The sequence below is a fragment of the Oratosquilla oratoria genome, chromosome 32 (assembly GCF_046742065.1).
Source record: "Oratosquilla oratoria isolate Oo_2021 chromosome 32, ASM4674206v1, whole genome shotgun sequence".
NCBI lineage: Eukaryota > Metazoa > Arthropoda > Malacostraca > Stomatopoda > Squillidae > Oratosquilla > Oratosquilla oratoria.
In genome coordinates this window covers 14,546,643-14,559,142 of record NC_134808.1, presented here as the reverse complement: position 1 = coordinate 14,559,142, position 12,500 = coordinate 14,546,643, and the positions used below count along the sequence as shown (strand labels likewise).

At 38.5% G+C, this 12,500-nt stretch overlaps 1 long non-coding RNA gene across 2 annotated transcripts in view; it reads left to right on the top strand.

Moving 5' to 3' along the window:
* The window catches only part of LOC143017623 (uncharacterized), a 20,708-nt gene that overhangs the window by 1,427 nt on the left and 6,781 nt on the right, over nt 1-12,500 (top strand). The window contains exons 2-3 of one of the 2 annotated variants that reach the window (XR_012965669.1): nt 1,920-2,037; nt 2,234-2,476. The exons of the other annotated variant lie outside the window; for it this stretch is intronic. This is a non-coding gene — a long non-coding RNA (uncharacterized LOC143017623). The remainder of the gene's footprint in view (nt 1-1,919; nt 2,038-2,233; nt 2,477-12,500) is intronic. 2 annotated transcript variants of the gene reach the window in all.

The following is a 12,500-nucleotide window of genomic DNA, read 5'->3' as shown; positions in this document are numbered from 1 at the left end:
TTCAAGATATTCTTTACTGTGAAATATTTAGACACCAGAACGTGAGAAGAAAGTCCGTGCGGTAGCCCAGTGGATACCGTGTCGAACTCATGAGCAGGTAGTCGTGCAAAAAAAAAAAAAAAAAACAAAAACAAAAAAACTGTTTACCGTAGCTGACAGTGCTTGCCCAGCCAGGGGTTTCTCACTTCCCACTGCGTGGGAGTGGGACGGTGAGTTTTAAACGTGAAAAGAAACGCACTATTCGGGTTGATCCTAGGTCAATTGCTTCCAACGTTTCCCCCGTTAATGACCCTCCGGAAGAAATATAATGATCTTTCTGACTGCAGGGTCTGTTGATGTCTATGAAAAAAGAATAACAAAGAAAAACATCCCACTGCCAAGACTGGCTTCATAAGCTAATTTCATAGTTATGCCTAACCTAATGGCGATTTATTGACACTGATACTTTCAGTAAAACATGCATATAAAAAATTAGATAGGGGATTTTATCTCGAAGACCGGAGTAGTCTGGTTAGATTCGAAATTAACTAAATAAATTCTGACATGTAATGTGTACGGAATGGAACCACCATGATAGATAATACTGGAGAAACCTGGACAGGTTGCTGGAATTTAGAGAAATATGTGTGATTATTTTTTCAGTGTAAACCAATGGCAGGAGTTTATCTGAGGAATATAGTATCGTAGATGGAATACTCCTTCCTTAGCAAATCACACAAGTTACGTAAGTTACCACTGAGTTGATAGGAATTGGAAAAGCACTTATTATAGAGCATAAAGGTTTTGAGGCAATAACCTAGGTAAGATTGTTCAGAAATTAAATTGGTTAGCCCCTTTCGTGCTAAGGGGTTTAATCGTGGTTTTATTCTAGTTAATATTGAACGGTTTTATTCAATTGTATGGTGCCCACCCAGTATGCCTCGTTGATACGGGGTTACTTTTGTACCCGCTATGCCAGCTACAAATTAACTTATCCGGCAAGTAAGTGTTGACACTAGGATATTTTGGCGACAAGTTTACTAACTTTCCGTTGACATTGGGCAAGTAGAGGGGTAGTTTACAAGTCGCTAATACTACCGGTACTAAACTAACCCCCGTGTCAAGGGCTTCCACGGGCTTCACCAACGCCGAGCGTTGAAAGTTCGTTTGAGTAAAAACGATTTCAGTCACAATAGTTTATTTTTCAAATATCCAAATATCAAATTATCTTTTCCATATTGGTAGCAAAGCTGAATGATGAACTAAGATATCATAGGCCTATACGAATGTTATACATACTGTTGAAATGTTCTTAGAGAAGTCTAGATTTCTGTAAGCGAAGTCATATTGTAATTAATCAAATGAAGGTTGGAGGTAGGATGTGATAGGAAAAATAGCCCAGTGTGATAACTCCTTAGGGAAAGGAGTAGTGAAGAAGAGTTATTTTGGGGGGAAGATACCCAAGGACAAGCCGGTGCATATATTCAGGGCCGTCCTCATCTGGAGAGCTCGCATATTTTAAATGATATTGTGGCATCTGGCCCCACGAAAGTAGCTCATAGCATTTTGCTGCAAATGAAACACGACAATAACTCAAGTACCAAAGGTGTGAGGGGGTGATGTATATGTACTGTAGATGGTGATCAGACTGAAACAATGAAACAATAAAGGCCGCTTCACACTAGGACGATTCTTGTCAGCTGTGTTATATTCGTTTGAGTAGAAATGACTTCAGTAGCTTTTTTTTCGAATCTGCAAATGTCAAATTACCTTTGCATCATATAATGAAATGTTTGTAGGAAAGTCCAGAATATTGTAAGCAAATCTTCTAGCTATCTAAATTCACAACAGACTCGGCCTAGTGTAAAATGTGTTTAAACCTAATGTACTCCTGATAGCTTGGAATTGATGATTTTTATTAATTGAAATTCTTCGAACAGAAATGGCCAAATGAACTATTGTACGAGTCGAAAGAAAATCGGTTCAAATTCAGCAACTCGACAGAAGAAGCACGAGTACGGCTGAGCGCTCCAACATAATCTGTAGATCATATTTTGGGTGAGTTTGTTCAGCTGAGAGGCAGACTGTGGCTCAAAAAGCTATTATGATTCTGCTCTTAAATCAGATAAAAAAAAAACTTTGATTATGTCAACAGAATTAAATATCCTAAGGACATCCACGGTTTTTGAAGGGGTTGGTGGCAAAGATGTTGATTTTGTTCACCTTAAAAAAGACTGAGACTGTTTGACTTTAGCAGGAGAGGTTGGAGCTCCTACAGTAGAGACCTTGAGAACGTCTTCTCCAAGCAGCGCTGTTTCTACATAGAACACGCAGTTTAACAAGAGTCACCTCAGAAATTAAGCTGTCAGGAGGGATTCCCGAAGCATATTCTTCACGTCATCAACAGGACACTGACAGCTGAAAATATTTAAACCTGTTGTGTTACTATCCTTATACCGTCTGCTCACCACGGCCTTAAACCCTCATCATGGCACTGGTATAATTTATGGAAAATGTTTTCTCATGTATCCAATACTTATTCATTACTGTTTGTTAGTCTATTGTAGACCACTTTAACATTGACAGAATCGCCATGAATACTATCCCTAGTTCTAGGCTTATGACCACACTAAAAGATTATATGGCTCCCTTGTGGACCATTGACCCATTGATCTATAGATTTGCCCAAGTCCACTCCAAGCGATTTTAATTTGTTAATGGGAGGGTCCCGATTGAAGGGCCGTTCGGTTTGGATTCTACCCATCGGCTGAATGACACTGTGGCCTGGCCAAAATCTGTAGAGGTCACCTTGGTCAAAGGTTACCATAGTTACCTTACCTCCTTTTCTAGTTCAAAGTCTCCGAATGCCCCAGTGGTAACGCGTTTGCTGCACACGAGAAACACAGAGTTCAACCAAATCAAAGTCGAACGGCACACACACAAAAATGGGGGCTAATAGTCAGGCTTCATATTCACGTATATTTGCAGCCCATCAGGCCCACCTGATGGATTATTCAAACAATACGTATTCATAAATAAAGTCAGTCCAACACCTTGCCACCACATACACATTCTGCTCTTACACTAAAGCTTTCTATGTATCCACCCAAACATGATAAGGAATGTCTGGGTGTAAGTAGGTCATACCTGTGGGGCAGTAGAGAACACCATCGGCTCTTAGATCACCCCTAAGGCTCCCCAAGGAGCGATGGTGGGCTGAACAGATCAACGTGACTGACTACAACTAACTAGTTCACCAACATTTTTTTTTTTAGTTTACACTTAAGTTTCAAAACAGATTTACATGTGTAGAATTGAGAGGTGCAATAACATGCGTTGCATAAATGATCAGATCACGCCATAAGTATTTATGCTCAATAAATTTTCATCGACGAGTTGAGCATACATAACACATTTTAGATATTATTCAGCACGACTTAAGTTAAGGGGTTATCACACTAGGCTATATTTCCTCTAACTCATGGGGCAGATTTGCAGCCTGCACCTTTCGGAAAGAAGTTTGATATGCTGGAAGAATGTACTTGTCCTCCAGTATATCAAATGACATCCTATGTATTTTCGTTGAGAAAACAAAATAGCTTGCCATGGTGATTTTGCGGCGGATTTTTTTTTTTTTTTTTTTTTTGTGGAGGTGGGCGGTATCGCCGATTAATCGGAGGTTGGAGCAAAAATAGCCTAGTTTGATAACCTATTTAGACGTCAAGCCAATATAAGAACATCGTGAAGGAGAAACAGAAGAACAATAAATTGACAAATTCCACCAACATGATAACGTTTTCTTGCCTGTCGACGATATACACCAACCGAAGCCTCCATTATCATACTGGGCTATTTTCCTCCAACCTCCAATTAATCGACGGTACCGCCCACCTCCAGAACTTTTTCCGCCGTAAAATCACTTTGCCAAACAACTTTGTTTTTTCAACAAAAACATAAAATATAACTTGTATGCTAGAAGAAGATGGTTTCCCCCAGTATGTTAGATTCCTTCCCGAAACCTGCAGGTTGCAAATCTGCTCCAACAATTGGAGGAAAAATATCCCAATGTGATAACTCCTTCAGACTGGACTCTGCTTATCAATACGATATCAATCAATCAATTAGATATTTCGAGTTTACTGCTGAACAAAAACCTCTCTCATACCATTCCATGATTCGTACGACTGCGCCAACATATGCCACGTCACTCCTACAAACTTCTCTATCTTATCCCCCACCCCCCTACCTTCTCTCTGGTCTTCCATTTATTCCTTCCCATGAATCCCATCTCCCGGCGTCCACTCAGTAACACCTTTGCTTCATCGCCCACATTTTTTTTTTTTGTGCTTATTGATATACCCACCTCCATTCCCTCTCTTTTAAGGTTTTCGCAATGTATTTCACTTCAGTCTGCTCTCTAGAAAAAAAAATGCCCTCTTCCTTTCTTTCAGTGATATTCCCATCATTAGAGATCTTCTTATACTTACCAAACATTTTCCAGCCAATTGTAATGCGCATTTTTATTCCATTATCATGATTTTAGTCAATTTTATCCATCTGGCCTAAACAATTACACTCTTCAGCTTCTTCAAGACTCTCACCATCAATTATAATTCCCTTACCTTGAAATTCCATGTGGAACGTTAGTTTTACTCTCAATCATCTTTTAACCTACTTTGAGACTTTCCTATCAGCATATCATGTAATACTATGCTCTTTCTGAAATAAGAATGTCATCCACAAATCTTAACTGATTAAAGTATTCAGTTTTCTCTTCCCAATTCAACCTTCTGAAAATATCATCCAGATATGCTGTAAATAGTTTGTGTGAAAATGCATCCCCTTACCGTGCTCCTTTCTCGATTTCTATCTCTGTAGTGTTATGTAGTCAAATTACAAAGGTATATTTTACATAAATTATTTCTATTCCTGATTGCATAGCGAGTTTAATATTGATACCTGTTATGCTGAGTCAAATGTTTTCTCGTAATCTACAAATGATAAACAAAGAGGTACATTGTATTCTGTCGTTTTCTCCAGTAGTTGGTCCATCGTCTGCAAATGGTTTAGATTCGAATATTCGCTTTTAAAGCCTGTCTTTTCTTCTGGTTCGTTTCCATTTAAAACATTATTTATTCTATAAAGATCTTAGAAAATACTTTACATACACTTGATTACAAGCTTGTTGAAAAGGTTTTTCTGGTCTCTTTTTATGTGAAGTAAAATCACTATACGAGTAGCATTGTACCTGGTTCATGAACGTTTTCCTGGCGTAAACACTTGGTATATAACTGAGCTAAATTACAATGAACTTCTCTCCTTACGTATCTTAAAAGATCTATCAATGTGTCACCTTTCCTTGTCGTTTTTCCTCGTTTCATACATTTTTAGAGCAAATGCTACTTTTTCCTTTGTAACATATGGTACATTACTAACGTCTACAGATGAATTTACTGACTAAACTACGACATTTGACGAGTAAAGCTCTTGGTAGTTTTTTTTTTTTTTTTTTTTTTACTCTTTTTACCATTCTTTCCAAGCAATTGATAAACTTTCCGTTTTTATCTTTCAGATTTATTATTTGCTGGGCCCCTAAAGCTAGTCTGCTCTTGGTTCTTTTAATACTTTTCTTTTCTCTGGTCTCTACATTTTGTTGATAATCTTGTTCAGTTCTACTCTCACCATTTCGTTCCTCCTACTTTTAATCTGCATCCTTCTTCTATTTATTAGGTTATTTGTAATCTTATAAATTTTCTCCGGTGATTTTTGTATTTCCTACTTTCTCTGCCGATTTCCTAACAATATTGACTAAATTCATATTCATATTTTTATGGTGTTCTTGCTATTTCTTCATTCTAAATATATTTTCAAGTTCTGATTGAAATTCCATTTTGTTATCCTAAACCTTCGCTAAGCTTATTTTCTCCTTCAAAACTAGTTTATTGCTCTCGGCTCTGAAGTTGGATTTAGCTGTGCAACCTACAATTACTTGATCACTACCTATATTTACTTTACAACCTTGCTAACGCCCTTGCTCTCATTTCCTAATATGAATTCTATTTCGTTCTATTTTGTTCCGTTTTAACTTCTCTAAGTCCATTTATGACCTACACGCCTTCGGAAAAAAGAAAGAGGTGTACAAACAAGAGAGATTAAGGTGAGAGAACTACTTCTTCAAGTTCAAGAAGAACCAAAGACTGTCAAGGACTTTGGCAGCACAGACAAGAGTAATGGTCTGAAGAGACACGCCACCTTGAATGCAATTTGAAGAGACATGCCGCCTTGAATGCATTCACACTGATAAAAGGAACTGAAGAGAAAGATAGCTTTGATCGAAAATCAACGAGAACCCAAGGTTCAGGCGAGTGGCTCATGGGAGAAATTGTTTAAGTGATTGAGAAATATAACGTCAAAGGTTTAATCCCTTGGACATTTTACCTTTATTTACATAATTTTGTATTGATTTACTCATTAATTGTAGGATATTACAATAGGAAAGGGGTCTAGACGAGCGCCTAAAATCTGTCTGAACATTAGATTTATCATTCATATGGACAAGCTGAAATGTGATATCAAAGAAAACTAGGGCAGAAATTAAAGTTTTTAATTTTCTGACCTGACGTTTTGTCATAAAATTCTCCATATGCAAGCTCTCAGGAGATGAAATTTGGGCTTCTTGGTCACAGTTCCCTTTGCCATTAGAGTCCAACTTGTGTGAAGAGAAGCTGCATGAGTACAGCACTTCTGATCCTCAACGCCGTAAGAGATTATCATCTTACCTCCAGCCTCCATTTTGAATAACTGGAATATGGCTTCTCTTACAGAAATCTAAACTTCTCTAGGACCCTTTCAATAATATGTATAACATTCGTATATGATTATAAAATTTTATTTCATCATTCAGTATGTAACGGAAAAATAATTTGATATTTGGAGGTTTGAAAAATAAAATATTGTAATCGAAATAATTTTTACTTAAAGGAACTCTAAACAATCGGCGCTATGAAGCCCGTGGTAGCCTAGTGTGATAACCCCTTTAGGAGTTCAAGAAACCATAACCGTGGTAGATCGAATGAACCCAAGAGTGGAGACAATCACCCAAGTGCCGCTATGTTGTTCGTGGTCATTACTCTCTATTGAGATGCACGGTGTTGCATAAGTCGTCTTCAAAGCTTGAAGGAGTCTCGCGCTGCTCAGCCAAGAGCTTGGGCTAAAGGTACGTTTTGCTCGGTGCAGCTATTTATTTGCCTACCACGGCCAATGGCTGGTGACGCGCATCCTCCTACCAGGCACTATATTTGGAGAAACTCGTTCGTAAGTTCGGTTCAAATTATCAGCCTCGTACTTTGCAGCTCGAAGAAAACCAGCCTAATCCATAAACAAAGAATTAGTGCTCTAAACAATCGTTTGAGAAAAATAATTGAACAATGAACTACCATCGTTGAGCGATAATGCCTTAAACTCGACTCGAACTTCTTCACCAACTGTATCTTTTGGGTTGCTAAAAAGTGAATAAGAATAGGAAGGTGGAGGATAAGTAGATAGAATAAAGGGAATGGAGGAAGAAGATAAAAGAAAGTTGTCAGTAATCAGTGACGTAGTTAAAGCAGGTGCTAAGGAAACAAGAACTCTCAAGTATCTTTAGCACATATTTGACAGCCTTTGTTCTCACAAATTCTCCACACTCTTGACACGAGTAATTATACCCCCAATAAACCTAATATCTTTATTGTATATTTCATAGATTTTTCTAACAAATTTTCCACTTGTTTGACCTGAGAAGCAACACCTAAACAATTATGATAAAAATATTTTATTTCAGTGATATATTTTGTACATTTTTCTGGCTACTACCAGGCGATTTTGCACAGTTGAGGTGCGACCCCAGATTGAATGGTTGAAGTAAAACCTTCCCTCTGATGTTTACATTCGAGTCTTTATTTTGTTCTGCCTGCCATCAGGTGATTTTATTTTTACATTAAGGTAGTGGTTCCCAAACTTTTTCTGATCGAGTAACACCTGGAGGTTCCGTACAATCGCCGCGTACCACCTGATTAAAAAAAGTAGAACACAAATGAACCAACAACAAAAAACAATTTTTGTTCATTAAATTTTAATGCGAGGGATACATCTGTTTCCTCTCCACCAGTTGGTCGATGCGTGGCATAACTTTGCTCACAGCACATCGGAAATCATCCCCATCAACTGAAAATGTCATATAATCTCAGAAGTGCTTCGTACCAACTGTAAGGCCCTCGCGTACTACTAGAGGTACGCGTATTACAGTTTGGAAAACATTTCATTACGTCAACCCCTCAGTGACTTCAGAGGAATGGGAGACCAAAGCTACATCTTGTCACGCATAACTATGTCCACATGGATTTTCCTGTACCTAACATGGGATTGGTTCTACGTGACAGTTTTCGAATGAATGTAACTTCCAACATAAGAACATAGGAGTGGAGGAGACAGCAAGAGACCATAAGGCCTACACTAGGCAGTTCCATGTCCCTTACCACCACTCATCCCTATTCATAAAGTTATCTAATCTTACCTTAAAACAAAAAATTGTTTCATCACTCACTACATTGTTACTAAGTCTAATGCATTCGTTAAACACTCTGTTGGTAAACCAGTTCTTGCCTATTTCCTTCTTAAACCTAAATTTGCCCTGTCCTGCTGTCTTGATATAATGACCTTGCCTTCATCACCCTTGTCAAAGCCATTGAACTACTTGAACACCTCTGTTAGATTACAAGTAGTAATCTCTTAAATCAAATTTTATCACTTATTCTTACTTTCCGGTATGTATATATCTTGATTGGGATAGAAGAGAAACACAGGTTGAAATGTATTCTTCTGGGGAATGTATAACTGAGAAATTAAAGTATTTTGTATGTGTCTGTCCACAGCTCTTCTTACTCTGTTTGACTCAGCATATTTAGATCTTCCTTTATGATGTAACACCTTATTTTGCTACCAGTGCGTTAGGCGTCTGTATTTGTCAACAGTGATAAACAACAGTTAGGCAATATGCACACTAGCCGTTTGAACTGTGCGGGAACTGCGGTGGTACCGCAAAATCAAGGAAAAACTGCTCGGTTGTGTGTGAACTCTCCATTAACTTACATCGTAATTGAACTGCCGTAGTTGAAAACGCTAGGGTGAACAAGGTCTTCGGTGATTCTTTGCGTTAAGGACACTAATATTTTCCTTTTTTATAAATCTTTTTCAGGAGAAAATCTCTTATATTTCAGTACTTCTACGCTCATTTTGGCTGACAGTAAGCAATCCTACTCAGCTAATGAAATATGATTTCCCAACAGTTTAAATACTGATATATTAACTATTGACATATGAGGTAAGATCTAATTACCCAGTACATAAAAATACCATCAATAGAATAGAAATATATGACATGAATACTCAGTCCAGGGTGGCTGTGATGTCTGCCACATACTTTGTTTAAAATTATGAAGATCTATGATATGAATTTATGACAAAGTATAATAAGGCGATCTCGCTTGGTTGACGTTCACTGACAAATGTTATTGTGATACATGAGGACACGGGAGGACAAACAAGGAAAATTGTCACAGGACAGATCATGCCAAACAAGGATGTGATTTAAAACTAAAAACATGAAACTTATATATTTTTCACCAACATGGAAAAAGTGTGATATGCTGTCCGTGGCCATAATTCTGAAGACCAAGAAATCAAATTTCGTTCAGAGGTATTATGATTTTTGTGCAAGTCACTGAAATTTTCACGAGTCAATACTTAAACTGACTTTTATGGGACATCTATCTATTTATTTATTTTTCTTATTTATTAATTTTGTTTCATTTTTATTCTTTCAAAAGCCTCCGGTTATTTCTCCTCCCTCTTTTACAAGGTCGTCAATAGGACCTCATACACCAAGATTCGAGGTGACGCCTTCATCATCCATACACTCATCCATCCATCTGTTCATTAATTCATATATCCACCTACCCATCCATCCATCCATCCATCCATCCATCCATCCATCCATCCATCCATCCATCCATCCATCCATCCATCCATCCATCCATCCATCCATCCATCCATCCATCCATCCATCCATCCATCCATCCATCCATCCATCCATCCATCCATCCATCCATCCATCCATCCATCCATCCATCCATCCATCCATCCATCCATCCACCCATCCATCCATACATCGGTCTACCCATTCATCCATCCATCCATCCATCCATCCATCCATCCATCCATCCATCCATCCATCCATCCATCCATCCATCCATCCATCCATCCATCCATCCATCCATCCATCCATCCGTCGGTCCATCCATCCATCTATCCATTCATACAACCACCCAGCCCATGATCCAAGACCATAGTGAATCACACGCCCGCACGCATGCACGCGTGGAGACTATTTGGTTGTGCAGGATTGTGCGCTGTCCTGTGGCCATCCTTACTTATTTTGCTGCTAGGTCATTTGAAGGATTGCGTATAATTGCGAAATTCGGATGATCCACTCTTTCTTGGAGTTCGTAATGAAAGTTACATAAGTTTCGTTTTCGTTTCAACCGCATACAAAGATGCGCATTGCCAAGTCTTCCATACTAAACATAACGTTAGATTGCTCATTAATGGTCTGCAACGTATGCCTCATAGTATCTGTGATTTTATGAGCAGTATTCTTAAATGAAACCATGGAAGCCTAGACCACACTTTGGTGCAACAAACGCCCTTAGGCTTATATGTAACAAGGTCGACATTTGTCATGACTTTTTAGAATCTCCAGGTTGTTTAACGTTTAAGAATATTATGTCCGTTTATTTATTTATTTTTGTTCTGAACGAGGTAACTGTAATGAAAGTCAGCAAATAGTGTTTTTCTAGTTATCTTTCAGGCATCGTAAACTGTCTAAGTTATAGTTCATAAACCAAACAATAGATGTTGATAATTAGTCGATTTACAAGCATTGTGTGTAAAAATAACGTATGTCTTTGTCTTGTAATTTAAACACTGCAAGAAATGTTCTGATTTAGCTTTGATGATAATCTATTTAGTATTTTTCCATTATGCACCTTCAATAACATAGTATACAGTTCGTTCATATAAAACAGTGTAAGATCACTGAAACTGACGGGTGGTGGTCAGACGAGACCGAGAAATTTGCAGGAATGACACGGCAGAGGCTTGCGCAGTCATGCATGTTATGGACTGGTATGAGTGAGGTCTTTCCTCAGCAGTGGACTCGATATGTCTGATCTATTGATTGACTGACCATGGTGACATACCCTGGCCGAAGCGACAGGACGGACGGTGTACTCAACTATCTTCCTCGATGCGAGGGAAATTTTCCGGGCTCTTCCGACTATCAGCCGGGTGTGGGATAGCAGAGTAACAACAGACAGGAGGACCGGCCGGCCGGTGAGCAGAGGTAAGAAAAGAAAAACCGGCCGTTCAGGGGTCGTGCACAGGGGAAAAGCCGGCTGAATGGGGTGCATGGAAAAAGGAGGACCGGCCGGCCAGGTGCGCGCGGCCGTGTATTTATCTGGCAGTATGTAGGGTTGGAGATGTTCATGGGGTCCCGTCTCTTTGGCTCCATTCATCAAACTTTGCCTTAAATTCGTTTATGGTGTTTGCTTAGGTTATATTTCCATCGAACTTGTTCTATTAGTCTACACTTTTATGTGGAAAGATATACTTCCTAACATCTTACAAACAAATGTGTACACGTGTATATGCGCGTGTGCGTGTGTGAACAGCCATTAAAGATAATATCACGAGTTCAAGTCTGACGGGACAGAGTGCCATCAGATCTACAAAATCCGTCACAATGCTGTAGAGACAAATACAATGCCACTTTACTGTGTCTAAATATTTGACTAGAATTACTACAATCTAGAATAGTTTGTCTAGTTCCCTGTTTTTTTTTTCTCTCTCTGCCTGTCTTTTTCCTGGTTTTCAAAATTCCTCTTTTTCTTCTCCATCTCTCTTTTTCTTCTTCCTTTCTTTTCTTTCTGTCACTTCTGTCTTCTTCTTTCTTCTTTTTTTTCTTTATCTTTTTTCTTTTCCTTCTTCCTTTTTTTCCTAATTCTTTCTTCCTGAACTTCTCCCCTTCTTTTCTTCTTTTCTTCCTCCTTCTATTCTTCCTCCTTCTTTTTCTTCCTCCTTCTTTATTCTTCTCCTTTCTTCTCCTCTTTTTTTTCCTTTTTTTCTTCCTCCTTCTTTTTCTTCCTCCTTCTTTTTCTTCCTCCCTTCTTTTTTCTTCCTCCTTTTCTTTCTCCTTCTTCTTCTTCCTCCTTCTTTTTTTTCCTTCTCTTTTCTTTTCTCCTCCTTCTTTTTTCTTTCTTCCTCCTTTTTTTTCTTCTTTTCTTTCCTCCTTCTTTTTCTTCCTCCTTTTTATTCCTCCTTCTTCTTCTTCCTCCTTCTTTTTCTTCCTCTTCTTTTTTCTTCCTTTTTTCCTTCTCTTCTTCCTCCTTCTTTTTCTTCCTCCTCCTTCTTTCCCTTCTTTTTCT